Source organism: Saimiri boliviensis, chromosome 11 (assembly GCF_048565385.1).
Source record: "Saimiri boliviensis isolate mSaiBol1 chromosome 11, mSaiBol1.pri, whole genome shotgun sequence".
NCBI lineage: Eukaryota > Metazoa > Chordata > Mammalia > Primates > Cebidae > Saimiri > Saimiri boliviensis.
In genome coordinates this window covers 107,079,161-107,095,058 of record NC_133459.1, presented here as the reverse complement: position 1 = coordinate 107,095,058, position 15,898 = coordinate 107,079,161, and the positions used below count along the sequence as shown (strand labels likewise).

Below are 15,898 nucleotides of genomic sequence, written 5' to 3'. Positions count from 1 at the left end.
CTAAAATCTTTTATTTAGCAAATATTGACTAAAAGCTAGCCTTCTATTGGTTAAGTATGCCATAAAAGTTATCCAGAAGAGTAAAAGCTGTTGTTTTTGTCCTTATGAAATAGCTATTCTTTCTGGGCTCAGTAGCTCATGCCTGTAATCCCAGCACTTTGGGAGGCTGAGGTTGGGGATCACCTGAGGTCGGGAGTTTGAGACCAGCTTGACTAACATAGAGAAACCCTGTCTCTACTAAAATACAAAATTAGCTGGGCATAGTGGCTCATGCCTATAATCTCAGCTACTCTGGAGGCTGAGGCAGGAAAATCGCTTGAACCTGGGAGGCAGAGGTTGTATTGAGCCGAGATTGCGCCATTGCACTCCAGCCTGGGTAACAAGAGCGAAACTCGGTCTCAAAAAAAAATAATAATAATAAAACAAAGCTATTCTCTGACTTAATTAAATGCAACAAACAGTCTAGCTAAGATTATCTAAAACTTGCTATCCAAAAGTAGTTAAAGCTTTTTAAATCTTGACAGACTCAGAAGAAAGCTTTAAGTTTGTGGGGGGTTTTTTCATTTTTTTAATGAATATATAGATAATTTAATGAGCTGTTGGTTAAAAAAAACTAAAGATCCTATTTTGGGATAAATCAAATAAAAAGATGAAGAGTTACCTATTTTGTATAATGTTTTAAATACTTTCTTTACTGTGAGAGAAATTGCATTAATGTTGCTTTCTTCTTGTATAAGAATAGATCTTAGCTAAATTTAGATTAAGATAATGTCTCTGAAAAGTATTCATTTTGCAGAGATATGAAATCTGTCTCCTTTGTCTGCCTATCCTTATTCAAACAGTTACTCACAGGAATAAATGAAAATACTAGATACCAGATAAAAGTGAGAAGGTAAAATTTGAGCTTAAGCAAATGGAAAGACTCTTCAGGAGCAGGACTGAGGTTGCTGGTGCCCAACCTGGACTATTCAGCTGGAATTCCCTCACAGGGTCTTCTTCTACATTGGGAAATTTACCACTGTAGAATGATACTGTGTCCTAGTCAATATACCCTGCTGAACAGTCCCTGGTGGTGCTTTCTAGAACAAGATCCATTCATGTTAATAGGAGTTAAGGTTTTTCCAAAAGGATTTGGAATTCCAACTGTCAGTCATCTTGGAAGGAAGGAGATTCATGATGGGAAGTAAGGATTTGGAATCGAGACTTGAACATCTAGCAAAATAAACTTTCTCAAAGGCATTCCTTTTTAAATAAGAAGTGAACTCTATAACCAGAAACTAAAGAGAGAAGGGACCATCTATATTTAAAACACTATTGCCACACCCACCAAAAAGTGGCAGAGGAGGGGAATGTAAAACAAGAAAAGTAGGGAACTAAGATGGCAATTAGCAACCCATGCAAATTTGTAGGACATATAAGCATTTAGGGATAACCTGGTGGCATCTGAAGTAAAGATCATTTTGCAGACCAAGCCTTCTGAAATCACACAGAACAGAAATTTAGATGACTTTTGAAGATGTATAAACCAATACATCTTCAAAAGAAGATACAATAACATAATGTCACAGGAGGTACAGATAGGTAGATGCACAGTGCTATGCAATGTCAGAATCCTACAAAACATGATTTAAAGAACAATGTATAAACACAAAGAAGTTCACTAAACATTGCTAACCATTACAAACCAATATGAATGGTAATACTGAGTTCAATTTTCACAAATACATATGAATAATATGGGAAGAAAAAGGAGTAGAAAGAATTATACTAAATTGTTGGAAGATTATCAATACTTGCAGAGTTACATTTTGTTTTCATTTTGTGAATCAGTATAGAGACTCAACCATAACTATGTATTAATGATAACAGTAATGTGTAACTTAAACTATGTTATCATTGTGAGTCAGTGACAAAATCTCGGATACTTGCAGCATAGTAATATAGCTGAAAATGTACTTAGATAATGCCTTCTCATTATATTAGATTATCTCATAAATATCCTCTCAAGTTGGATATAAAATAGATTTATGAGTCATATTTGAAAGGGAAGTTGAAAATGGGGTAGGAAAAATAAAGAGGAAGTAGAAGTCAATGCAAGTCTCATAGAAAACAAGTCTTCCATAATGCAGGAAATTATTATCAATGAATGTTTTCTTCTACATTGAATCATTGAGAGAGACTATCAATATGTTTGAATCCCTGCCAACATTGCTAATGGTAGTATCTCAGCTATGTTTGGGTTCACTTGGAAAAAAATTCAATGCCATCAATTAAGTAATTAATATTTCTTTTAAGACATTCTAAACAATTAGGGTCATATAACAGATACTTTTTTTTAAATTTTAAGTTCTGGCATAGATGTGCAGAATGTGCAGGTTTGTACATAGGTATGCATGTGCCACGGTGGTTTGCTGCACCTATCAACCCATCAGATAAGTTTTAGCATAAACTATGTTTTAACATAAACTCATTCTTTTTATGGCTATATAGTATTGCATGGTATATAAGTGCCACATTTTCTTTATCTAGTCTATCATTGATGGGCATTTGGGTTGATTCCAAGTCTTTGCTATTGTAAATAGTACTGCAGTAAACATATGTGTACATATGTCTTTACAGCAGAATGATTTATAATCTTTTGGGTATTCAGTAAAGGGATTGCTGGGTTAAATGGTATTTCTATTTCTAGATCCTTGAGGAATCACCAGTGTATTCCACAATGGTTGAACTAATTTACACTCCCACCAACAGTTTAAGAGTTCCTATTTCACCACATCTTTGCCAACAGCTGTCGTTTCTTGACTTTTTAAGGATTGCCATTCTAGCTGGTGTGAGGTGGTATCTCACTGTGGTTTTGATTTGCATTTCTCTAATGGCAAGTGGTGATGAGCTTTTTTCATATGTTGGTTGGCTGCATTAATGTCTTCTTTTGAGAAGTGTCTGGTCATATCCTTCACCCACTTTTTGATGGGGTATTTTTTTTTCTTGCAAATTTCTTTAAGTTCTTTGTAGATTCTGGATATTAGACCTTTGTCAGATGGATAAATCACAAAAATTTTCTCCCATTCTGTAGGTTGCCTATTCACTCTGATGATAGTTTCTTTTGCTGTGCAGAAACTCTTTAATTAGATCCCATTTGTTAGTTTTTATTTTTGTTGCGATTGCTTTTTGTATTTTATTCATGAATTCTTTGCCCATGCCTACGTCCTGAATGGTATTGCCTATTTTTTCTTCTATGGTTTTTATGGCTTTAGGGTTTCAGTCTTTAATCCATCTGGAGTTAATTTTGGAATGCCTTGTTGATCTGTCAAATTGCGTATTGGTCTATTCAGGGATATGAAGTCAAATTGTCTGTTTGCAGATGACATGATTATATATTTAGAAAACCTCATAGTCTCATAAGCAAAAGGTGTCAGGAAGGGGTCCAGTTTCTGTTTCCTGTATATGGCTAGCCAGTTTTCCCAGCACCATTTATTAAATAGGGAATCCTTTCCCCATTGCTTGTTTTTGTCGTGTTTGTCGAAGATCAGTTGGTTGTAGATGTGTGGTGTTATTTCTGAGGCCTCTGTTCTGTTTCATTGGCCTATATATCTTTATATCTATATCTATATCTATATCTATATCTATATCTATCTATCTATCTATCTATCTATCTATCTATCTATCTATCTATCTATACATGCAGAGAGATATCCTACTCTATATATCTATCTATCTCTCTATATATCTATATCCTAGTCAGGGAGCATGATGCCTGCAGCTTTGTGGTAAAGGGATCAACGCAACAAGAAGAGCTAACTATCCTAAATATATATGCACCCAATACAGAAGCACCCAGATTCACAAGTTCTTAGAGACCTACAAAGAGACTTAGACTCCCACACAACAATAGCTGGAGACTTTAACACCCCACTGTCAATATCAGATAGATCAATAAGACAAAATTAGCAAGGATATTCAGGACTTGAACTCACCTCTGGACCAAATGGGCCTAATAGACATCTACAGAACTCTCTACCCCACATCAACAGAATATACATTCTTCTTAGCACCACATACCACTTATTCTAACATTGACTACATAATTGGAAGTAAAACACTCCTCAGAAAATGCGAAAGAATGGAAATCATCATAGTCTCTCAGACCATGGTGCAGTGAAATTAGAATTCACTCAAAACTGCACAGTTACATGGAAACTGAACAACCTGCTCCTGAATGAATACTGGGTAAATAACAAAATTAAGGCAGAAATAAAAAAGTTTTTAGAAACTAATGAAAACAAAAAGACAATATTCCAGAATCTACTGGACACAGCTAAAACAGTGTTAAGAGGGAAGTTTATAGCACTAAACACCCACATCAAAAAACAGGAAAGATCTAAAATCAACACCCTAATATCATAATTAACTAGAGAAGCAAGAGCAAAAAAATTCAAAACCTAGCAGAAGACAAGAAATAACTAAGATCAAAGCAGAACTGAAGGAATAGAGACACACAAAACCCTTCAAAAAATCAATAAATCCAGGTGCAGATTTTTTGAAAAGAACAAAATAGATAGACCACTAGCCATATTAATAAAAAATAGTTAATTTTTAGGTCTATTTTATTCAAAATACCTAATTTTCAAAAAGTAGGAAAATAATTTCTTTCTAAATGTTGATGTATTAAAAACAATTAGCACTATCTTAAAGGTACTATTATTTATGCCCACAATTTTAATGTATTTTGGTAAATTTAACTTGCCAAAGAATATACATACATTTAACCAATTCTAAAAAATTTATATTCATAAAGATAATTGTAATAATTCAAAAATATGATCATTTAAAGATTGATTATCTAATTTTTAGGTTCCTTAACACTCTTTTTTTGTTCCTTTATACCAGGAGCCTTTTGATAATTTTGCTAAACAAAGGTGAAGTCAGACAGGCACGACAGCATTGAGCCTAACAGTTTCTTTTTCCTAGACGGTACATTGAGAGTTTAAAAGAACCAAAAGGGACATTACTTCACATCGATGTAGGATAACCAGTAATCCAGAAAAAAGACAAAGATCTTGCTCAAAAAGGATAGCTTATGTCTTAGCCAAAATCAAAACATATTTTGGAACCAGCAGGTAAACGGTATAATTTTGAAAGACTTAGAAAACATTTGTTGCTAAATAATACATTAAAAGATCTTTTTAAACAGAAACGTGAATATGGTAACAAAGGGTCAATGGCATGACAGTAATACTAAAATGCATCACTGTACAAAAGATGAGCTCCTCAGGAAAAAGAATAAATACAGGAAATTCTTATCTGTAAGTAAATTTTTTATGATCTTATCATCCTACCAGCCTAAAAAAACACATCCATGACATCTTCCCCTATTTTGGCCTACTCTTCAGTGTCTGGTCTTAAACATTTGTCTTACCTGGGACAAACCTGCCATCTAGTGACAATGACTGGTAACTACAGAGTATGAAAAGAGGCCCAGTACACTCAAATACATATGCAGGCATGATCTTAAAACTGAAACCAGCTTTTTATTAAAATGTTCAAGAATATTTATAGAGTATATATTATGAATTGTGGGATGAAGATAAAAGAGATGTATAAAAGTTAAAATAGTTCCCAAAAGTCTAGTGAAGAAGTTAGATAATAATCACCAATTAAATGTAAAATAATCACCAATAGTCAATAGCCAAATAATCACCAATTAAATGTAAAAATAACAAATAAAACAACTTCTATAGCACTAAATGTGCCACATTAATTCATCTAATACTCATAATCCTATGAGGTATATATATTATTATCTCTATGTTATATATTTGAACATTGAGTAACTTCTTATAAGAGAAGTTACTTAGTTACATTAAGTAACTTCTCCTAGGTCACATAACAGAGCAGGTATATAAATCCCAGATATTTTGACCCCCAAATCTGTGATTTAGCCATTTCTGAATGTAAAACTGAAAGTGTGATAGTGTGATAAACCCAAGCAAGGTAAATATATGATTGGGCAATATTCATTCATTCCTCCACCCATCCGTCCATCCATCCATTCATCTGTTTATTCACTCATTCAACAAGTATTTATTGCATACCCATAATATGCCACGTATACTTTTGGCAGGTAGACAAAGTAGCAAACACAACAAAAACCCTTACCTCATGGCGCTTCTAACACATACACATTAGTATATATTTCTAGGCTGTTATTGTGCAAGAAATTAAAAAGCAGGATAAGTTATTAGTGTTGGTTAGGTGAGGAGAAATGATATTTCCAGAGATGGCATGAAAGTCCTCTCTGAGGAAAGCACATCTGAATGAAGACTGAATAAACATGAGGGATATGAGCATCTGGAAGAGGAATGTTAGAGAGATAAAGGACATTTGAAGAGTTTCTATTTTTTATTCTATACCCCTATTCCCACTGCTGCAAGAAGGACTAATGTGGAGTGCTCACGAAATAGAGAAGACTACAGGAGACTACAGAAGTACTAAGAAAGGCTTTGTATGGCAAGAGAAGGACTTTAGGTCTTATCCTAACTGCGATGGGAAGCCAATTAAAGGTTGCAAACAGGGAAGTCATGTGATATAATTTATGTTTTTAAAAGCACATGGGTTATTGTGATGAAAATAGACTGTAAAATGCTAGAATAGAAGCAAGGAAACTAATCAAAAGGCTATTGCAACATTCCAGGTAAGAGAAAATAATGACGACATAATGATGAAATCTAAAAGTCAACCAAATCCAATTTTCCAATAATTATAATAAAAGAAAAACTATATGTGTCACAACAAGCCAAAGAGCTTACTGAAAATCAAATAAAAGGTCACATTTAGATGAGAATCAAGAAAATCATTATGGGTGTGGCATATGAAGCGTATCTGAGTATAAAAAGATAAAAATATGTGGATGTCTTTAAGAAAGTATAGATAGTTTAGCTTCCATGTAGAATAAGGTGAATGTAAGGGGGAAACATAAAAAGTCAACTAAATGAAGGGACCCAAAGGATTCAGGAGATAAAAATTAGGTTCTGCTTTATTTCTTTCCTCTGCTTTCTTAGGCAGCTTCCAGCCCTATAAAACTCATTTTCCATGCTGGTTTTCATGATATATGCCTTTTTAAATATCTTTGAGAGTGTTGGGAACAGGAAATGTTATTCAGGTGTTACTAATAAACCTACCCAAAGACCACCAGACTGTGACGCATCTATGGTCTGACAAAGTTAAGTCTATGATTTCGCGGCAGTAGAAAAGACTACACAATTGCTGGGGGATTTTGCCAAAACATGAAGGAAGAGCCAGCATTCTGATTCATTGAAGAGTAACGTGGGATTTAAATAAAATTTAAATGAACAATTCTCTGATAGGCTGAAAGAACAGCCTAGCTGTATTAGCATCAAGCCTGGAGTACGAAGTGGGTATAGGGATCTGTTGCCTTGAAACTATAAAGTTAAGATGACTGTGGAATCTTGTATCTGAAAAAGATTATCTGCAGCTTTGCACCTGGGTGAAAAATTGAGGCTGCTTCTCTGTGTCATAAGTACGTAGGGTCCAGCCCTACAGGGTCTTGTGAGCTCCTCCCTGCTGGTGTGGAGATGAGAAACTGTGGAAATAAGACAGACACAGAGATAGAGGTAAGAGAGCTTGGGCTCAGGGGTCCACTGGCAGCCAAAGCATGGACCTCCTGGACGCTCTGACTTTTACTGAGTACAAAGCAGGGGGCAGGGAAGGCAGGGTGAGTTATTGGTGGTCAGTGACAGGGTCAGGTAAATCACGTGTCTTGGAGATAGGGGGCCCAGGACTTTCAAGTAGCCTAGATGCGGAGAAAACCTAATGTGTCAACACTCTTCGCATATTTGTTGGAAATATCAAGGACATTAAGATTATGTTATCATGATTAATTCTTATCCTCTGAGAAAAAGAGACACCAGGTGCAGAAGCAGAGTGTGAGAGCGGACATGGAACGTGACCACTGAGTCACAGCATCACATAGAGAAAGTTAGGCCCCGGATGTCTGCAGGTTTCCCTGACATCTGCCAAGCCTACCACAAGAACTTGGAAGAGTGGAGTTTTCTCCTAATTCCCCCAGGAAGGAGACATCCAATGTCTAGTAGACATTTTGGTCGTCTCCTTCCCTAGCTGGCTAAACAGCGGGCGCTTTCCCAGCGCTGGCGCTGCCACACAGCCGAGGCACCCTCCAGCAGCCCTTATGTGGTGTGACAGAGGCCTTAGGGTCACTTTGTTCACAATGTCCCCTCAGTTCCATGCTTCATAACCCAATAGTCATTAGTAAAATTAAAGGTTATATTGAGTATATATCTTTATGATTATAAGTAACTATAAGATTATATATGATTATATAAAGGAATAACTATGTGCTTATATTCCTAATTCTTTTCTAAATCAATATTTATATGGGAACAGGCTGAGGCTTCAGACTCTTGCCACGGCACTTGCGGGGTTCCCCTCCAATGAAAGTACCCACACAGCTTAGCTTCTCAGGCAACAGTGGGGTGTTCCTGTCTCACTAACATAATTCCAAAAAAGCGAAGTTTCTGATAGTTCGTGATTTTTACAGAACAAAGCTTTTCAATGCTATCACTGGAGTTATTTAACAAAACAAATCATTTTACAGTTTTGCAACACTATAGCTTTTAACATATTTTGTTGAAGTTTACCTTTAATACCTTGGTTTTGCTGTGAATCAGGAGCATGCCTGTCTTGCGACAGAATAAGTATAAAAGAGAAACTTAGAAAGGTTAAGTGAGGGAGAAATTGTCATTCCTTCAGGCCACTTGCAAGTTAGTCCTAAAAACTTTGAGATTTCCTGAAAAATAATTGACATCCAGACCAGCAAATCACTGTAAGAGGTAGTTCGATGTGCATAGGGCCCTACCCAAGAGGTTTATCTCCTGGGCTGAATGACTTAAAGGGTTTAGAGGCAGAAACTGAAGGGGAATTATGAGTGGTCAACCAGCAAGTTTATTACTGATATCATGAAACTATATGCTGAAGGGCAAAAGGACAGCAAAGGTGACCCATATATTTGGTTGCCTGCCTTGATTGGACACCAATAGCAAAGAAAGAATTACTTTTCCTGGTGGACTCTAAAGCAGAGAGACAAAGAGATGGAGAAAATAAAAGACTATGTCACCGTCCCCACCATAGGTTCCCTAAGCTTAGAGAAGGGTGTATGTTTAGAAGTGAGATTAGTGTTAAAAACTGAACTGAAAGTGGATCTTAACTATCAATAATTGATTGTTTTTAAAATCAAGATAAATAGGAATGCTAAGGGTGACTGCGGAGAAGGGAGATCCAATAAAGCACATTGAAGTTGTAAAATAAAGTTTGTTTTGTTTTCTCATTTTCTTTTGGTAGCTCCGTTAGGTCCAGCTAATTCAACCTTTCAGCATCTGTATACAGATGTTATTTCTGTAAGATCGAGTTGAAAAGCAGAATTACTGGATCAAAAGTATGTTAACATGTATCCAAATAAGTATGAAGATTTATTTTTCTAAATGCCTGTGACAAACATTTGCTTTCATGTGCACACCAACATTAGATTTTGTAGCTATGTACAATGCTTTCCAGTTTGAGAAATGAAAAGTTGCATATTCTTGTGGGGTCTAATTGGCATTCCAATTACCATTAGTAAAGTTAAACATCTTTCCATGTTAATGGGCCATTCAGATTTCCTTTTTGTAAAATCACCTGCTTATATTCTTTAAACGTATTTTTCTATTAGTTTGTCTTTTTCCAACTTTTTTGTAAGAGCTATATTTTCGGACACTTCAGCATTTGTGTGTAATTTAGTTGTTACATAAGAGAAGATAATCTAGCATTGTCATGTTACAGAAAGACAACTATTTATGCCAGTACGATTTATTGGCTAAAACATTTCTCTAGGCATTTTCTGAAATGTTTAGTACATTTTATTTTTTTGATTGACTCATATATTAGTCTGTTTTCGCACTGTTGATAAAGACATGCCTGAGACTGGGAAGAAAAAGAGGTTTAATAGGCTTATTGTTCCACATGGGTGGGGAGGCCCTACAATCGCAGTGGAAAGCTTGGAGGAGCAGGTGGTATCTTACATGGACGGCAGCAGATGAAGTGAGAGCACTTGTATAGGGAAACTCCCTTTTTAAAAACTATCACGTCTCATGAGACTTACTTATTATCATGAGAACAGCACGGGAAAGACTCGCCCCAGGATTCCATCACCTCCTACCAGGTTCCTCCCACAAAATGTGGGAATTGTGGGAGTTACGATTCGAGAGGATATTTGGATGGAGACACAGCCAAACCATATCAACTGATAAACACTTAAATGTATAGGTTTATATTAAGAAAAATAGCCTTTCTCGGTTGCATACATTAAAAAAATTTTGCTAGCTAAGCGTATTCCAAATTATAAATGGAGTTAAGAAAATACTTTAGCATAGAAATATTTTTGGGGTGCTGAAATCTTCTCTAGATTCCATCCCAGAACAGCAAGCACAAGCAAGTTATATCCCATTGTAAAAGGCTGATTACCCCTGCAATAGGCAAAAGTTCACATAAATCCTGCCTCTGTTCATTTGTTTTTTTAAAGGCAGAGATAAGTGTACAAATGACTATGTGTGAGATCCACACATAATCTAATCTATCAATAAATGATAAATATTGAGATTTTATCTTTCTGATCACTTTGTATAGAAATCTTTAAACTGGCTTCCTAAAGACATTGTGCAAACCAACGTATATGTAATTCCTGGTTGTCAGCAGTGTTTTTTATTTTCTTCATAATAACATTAATTTATTCACTGATATATGTCTTAAGACATATATCAAATATTCATTGATATATATTTCAACATTCAATGATTATTAATCTATTTGTAAGGTACTTATAAATATGTTAATGCTTGAAGAATATAAAGATGTATATAGAAATTCCTTTCTTCAAGGAGCTTATTAGTAATAATGAAATTCTGTACAAAATTATTTATAATAAAATCTATTTATGATAACTTCTATAACAGAGATAAAAAGTACCACAATAACAAATGGAATGAAGACATAAATTCTACGTTGGGGAAAAAAAATGACTTTGATGATGGTTGTTTTAAGTTACTAAGTATTTGCATGGCTTATTACGCAGTGACAACAAAAACACTGAAAAATCTAGTGTCCAGTTTTTTTGTGGCTTTTTTTTTTTTTTTGCAGTAGGGGAAAAGAATATAAGAGGCAGAGATGGTGTTGACTGACAATGAAGAATTTAACGAGAAAGTCACATTTGAGCATCCGAAGAAAGTCAGGGAGCTAAGTATGTAGGAAAAGCACCCCTGAAGGAAAAGCATACCTGAAAGACAGAATGGCAAAGGCAAAGGTCTTAGTCATGGGTCTGAAGTGTGCAAGCACAGCCAGAAGGTCAGTGTGTCTGCAGTAGAGGGGAGGAGGAGAGGAAGAATAGATGAAGTCATAAAATAATTTACTGGAGGAGTCATATCATGCAAATTCTCACAGATCAAAAGAACTTCAGCATTTACTCTAAGTGAGGGGAAAAGTGACTGCAGGGTTTTGAAGATTTAATAGAATCATTCTAGCTGCTGTGATGAAAACATATTGAAGAAGGAGTATATTTTTAATCATGTTAGAATAGAATTTGCATGGTAAAAATTAATCGTACTATCAGTGCCTTTAAGAAAAAAAGTTATTTACTACTTATGTGAAGTTTGGTGGGAGTCAAGTGACTTGTGGGGCAGCTGTCATTGATGCGGTGAGTTGGTATTCTAGGCCATGTTTAGATTGAGGTTCTACCATCTCAATATGTGGCCTACATGATCACTGTTTTCATACCCCCTCTTCCGTGTAATACTCTGGAATTGACACACATTGCTTTCACTAACACCCCCTCTACCAAAATGAATCACCCAGTCCCAACTAACAACAGGGAGCTGGGAAATGCAAAGGAATATACCAAATAATTGCTGAGTCTTACTGTTTTGTCCAGACAGCAAGGGCAAAGGTAGGAAACTAGCCATGAGGCTATTGCAATATTCCAGATAGATCGTGGCTGCTTGGACAAGGGTAGTAGAAATGGTGGGGACAGTGAAAAATGGTCAAATTTTGAATGTAATTTGAAGGTAAGATAAAGGGAATTTGCTGAATGTCAAGGCATGAGATATAAACGATAGAGTGGAGCACAGGTAACTGAGATGGGAAAAACTGAAAGAGAAGTTTTGAATACTATCAAGACCTCAGTTTTAGACCTGTTGGTTTTGAGATGCTTGTTACACAACATTGAGAAAATGTCCAGGAAGGAGTTCAATATAAGGATTGGGAGTTTAGGGAAGCGGTTCAGGCTGAAGATATAATTTGATAGTCATCAATGTATGGTTCTTAAAGCCATAAAACTGAATGAGATGACCTCTCTGGTACCTGTAGGGCAAAAAAGAGAAAAGATTGAGCAAGGGAAATTCCAAACTTTGGTGGTCACGGAGATGAAGAGCAATCAGCAAAAGAAACGAAGAGAGTGATCAGAATGATAGGAGAAAAAACATGGTAAGTGTGGTACCCAACAAGCCAAGTGAAGGAAGTTTGGTTTATTGGTTGTTTGTAGGATGCTTTTTGTTTGTTTTTAGAGCAGAGTAAACAATTGTGTTTAGTAAGCAATGCTTATAGATCAAGCAGGGTAAGATCTAAGAAATGACCACGGGATTTAGCAATGTGTAAAGGTCATTGATGACCTCAAGAAGAGCAATTTCTGAAAACGACTGGGATACAAATCTGATTGGAACATTCTAAACAGAGTATGGGAGAAGAAAATTGGAGACAGCAAATATAAATCACCATGTCCAAGAGTTTTGCTATTAACAAAAATAAATGGAATGGTAGCCAAAGAAGAAAGTGGAAACAATAGAGTTTTTGAAAATTATTTTATTTGTTTTTGGTTTTTTTAAACAAAAAGGGTAAGTAGTAGCATTTGTATATATTGTTGAAAAAGACTCAGTGGAGTACATGAGAAGGCAGGAGATTTACTTCCCAAGGGAGAGGTTAGCTTAACCAATACTCACAGATACAGGTAGGATTAATGGTTATGGGAACTCTCTATCACTTGGTTCATTTTTTTCCCCAATGAGATCAAGAAGCAAGGTTACCATCTAAAATAAAAGTGAGAAGGATTCAAGGTGACAGGAGAGAGGAGAAAACATGGAGTCAAAGTTTTGCTGGAGAAAGATAGAAGAGAAAGTGAGCTCGAACACTAGGAGAAGTGGTGTGAAACCAAAGGAAGATAGTGTCTCAAAGAGAAAGTGGTCAAGTGTGCCAAACATGGCTGAGAAGCGAAAATGAGAACAGAAAAGGCCTACTGGATGTAGTAACTTGGAGGTAACTACTGACCCTAACAAGAACTATCCTGTGGACTGATGGGATCAGAAGCCAGGTAGAAGCACACTTTGGAGTGAATGGGAGGTGAAGAAATAAGAACAATTAGGTCTCTCTCTTTAGATGTTTGGCTGTGAAGGGAGAGAGCAATGCTCTTGGCACGAAGCCAGGACAAATATTGGGATCAACCCCTCTCTCTATTACAGTTGTTCAAAGCATGCCAGAGATAGGATCCAGCAGTTTTCCAGTATTCATGTGGAAAAATAGGGAGTTTGGGGGGGTAATAGGGAAGTACAAATAGCCACATGGCCAAGTGAGGAAAACTAGGGACACAAACCAAAGGAAACGCCAAAATAAAAAAGGTACTTCTGTTTGAAAAGGTACTCAGTGATACGGGGAACTGATGAAGTTGAACATGAACCCGAGAAAATCACCACGTTCGTGGGGACCTCCATCAACACTGGGAATAAGAAGGAGATAGAGAACCAACAATCGGTCAGTGAAGTAAGACACTCCCAAGCTCCACTACTTTTTCCTCCTCCCATTCCCCAACATAGAAAATCAAGACCAAAAATGAGCTAAATTCACAATTCCCAAATTGTGCTGAGGTGTCCCAGGCACCCTTGCCACCTCATAGGGGTACTATAGGACATTTTAAATATTTGAGAAGAACGTAGCAATACTCAATATACACAAGACACTACTTGAACTACCAGCTTGAGATGCTTCTCAATTTGAACATTAGATCCTGTTTAATTCCTTCTAAGAACGCCAAATCTTTGCAAAGTTGCTCTCATTTAAAACAAGTGCTTCTCGAAAAACTAGAGTGAAATAGGAAATAAGGTGGCATCAAGGGGTGCTGGGAAAAGCTGCTGAGACAATAAAGTCACCATGAACTGAGAAAGCTTGGGAACTTCTGAGCTAGACAAAGAGAAGGGAATGAGAAAGGTGCTTCTCAGATTCGACCACACACACCTACACTCAGACACAGTAAACATGAAAGTGTATTACATATTCCTGCAATCCTTTAGGTCAAGCCTGACATGAGGGGAGTATAAGAGGAGACACCTTAATGGAGTTAGAACTTGACATCTCAAACCAACTATACTGATAGCAACTGAAAGTGACTCGAAAATCATGACCTCTGACTGAGGAAATGATGACCTTCTGTCCAGGAAAGAATAAGGTAGATTTCACTGAGTACAACTAAAAGCAATTAAGTGGAGAGAAAATAAAATTCTGTCATGTAACTATTCCATTCAGTCATGATATCTGAATTACAGATAAGGACCATTAAACTCTACTTAATAGCCCCTGTAGGAATTCCTAACCGGAGGAGTCAGTGATAAATATAAAAATGAATTCCTTCATGGATTCATTCATTGAATAGATATTTACAGAATGTGCACTATGTGTGCAGCATTTTACTAAATGTAAGAGTCACAGGGAGGATATGAGGGTGCTTTTGCCGGGATACCTGTCACCAGTTGATCACAATAGTTGATTTGCCTGATCTGGCTAACTAGATGGGTTCCCCTTCCTTACTAACTGCCCCATATATGTCTCTGCCAAAGCTGCACATTCTGTTGAGGAGGATGAGTTTCCCCAATACAGGAGAATGATCCTTCCATAAGGGTATACATGCAGCAGCACTCCCTTGCTAGATGCTCCAAACAAGTCCTCAAAGAACCCAAGAAAAAGCCTGCGAAAGATAGTGTTTAAAATAGCATGGCCACTCCAACTGGTTTATACCACTACCTATTTTTTCCAAAGCACTTAATGATTCTCTGAAAATAACTTTATTTACATGTTTAATCTGCCTTAATTTTAGAAAGTAAGCATTGAGAGGGCAGGAATTGATTGTCTTGTTCTTCTCCCTCTCCTCAACTTCTCAACATCTGCATGTCCCATGGCTCTGTTCTGGGCACCATTTTATCTATACCTTTCTCATTCTTCCAATGGAAATACCATATAGGTTGATGCCATACCTAGTGGTGACCTTTCCCAAGAATGCCAGCCATACACATTCAACTTCCTACTTGAAACAGGTATACTGAATAGGCACCTTAAATTTAATAAACATTTTTCTATTCCCAATGTCCCATTACAGTTTCTAACCTAGCTACACTTTGGTCAGTCTTCTCACACTCAGTAAATGGTATGATCATCTACAGATGGATAATATGGAGCTTAAGCCAAAAATCAAGAATTCATCCTTGATTACTGTTCTTCATCTGTAAGTTTCTATCAATTCTACTTCTAAAACATCTCAGTTTCTCTACATGTCTACTTTCACCAAACTATTTTTGGCAGTGTTTTTCCCCAGACTTCTATAGTAGTCCAACTGGTCTTTCTGCTTCTATTTTTCACATTGTAACCAGAGAAATGTTCATACCTAAAATTTGATTCCCTCCCCTCAACACACACCTATTTAAAGAATCTGTCAATTTATAATTGTTCTTCAAATAAATAGGGCTCCTAACAAACCTATAGGGTCTACATGGTCTGGCTCTGCCTATCTGATATTTTGGTA

The 15,898-nt window shown here is 36.5% G+C and overlaps 1 long non-coding RNA gene across 6 annotated transcripts in view; it reads right to left on the bottom strand.

Annotated features, from left to right (window-relative positions):
* LOC141580331 (uncharacterized) overlaps positions 1-15,898 on the bottom strand; it is a 58,819-nt gene that overhangs the window by 41,901 nt on the left and 1,020 nt on the right. The window lies entirely within an intron of this gene.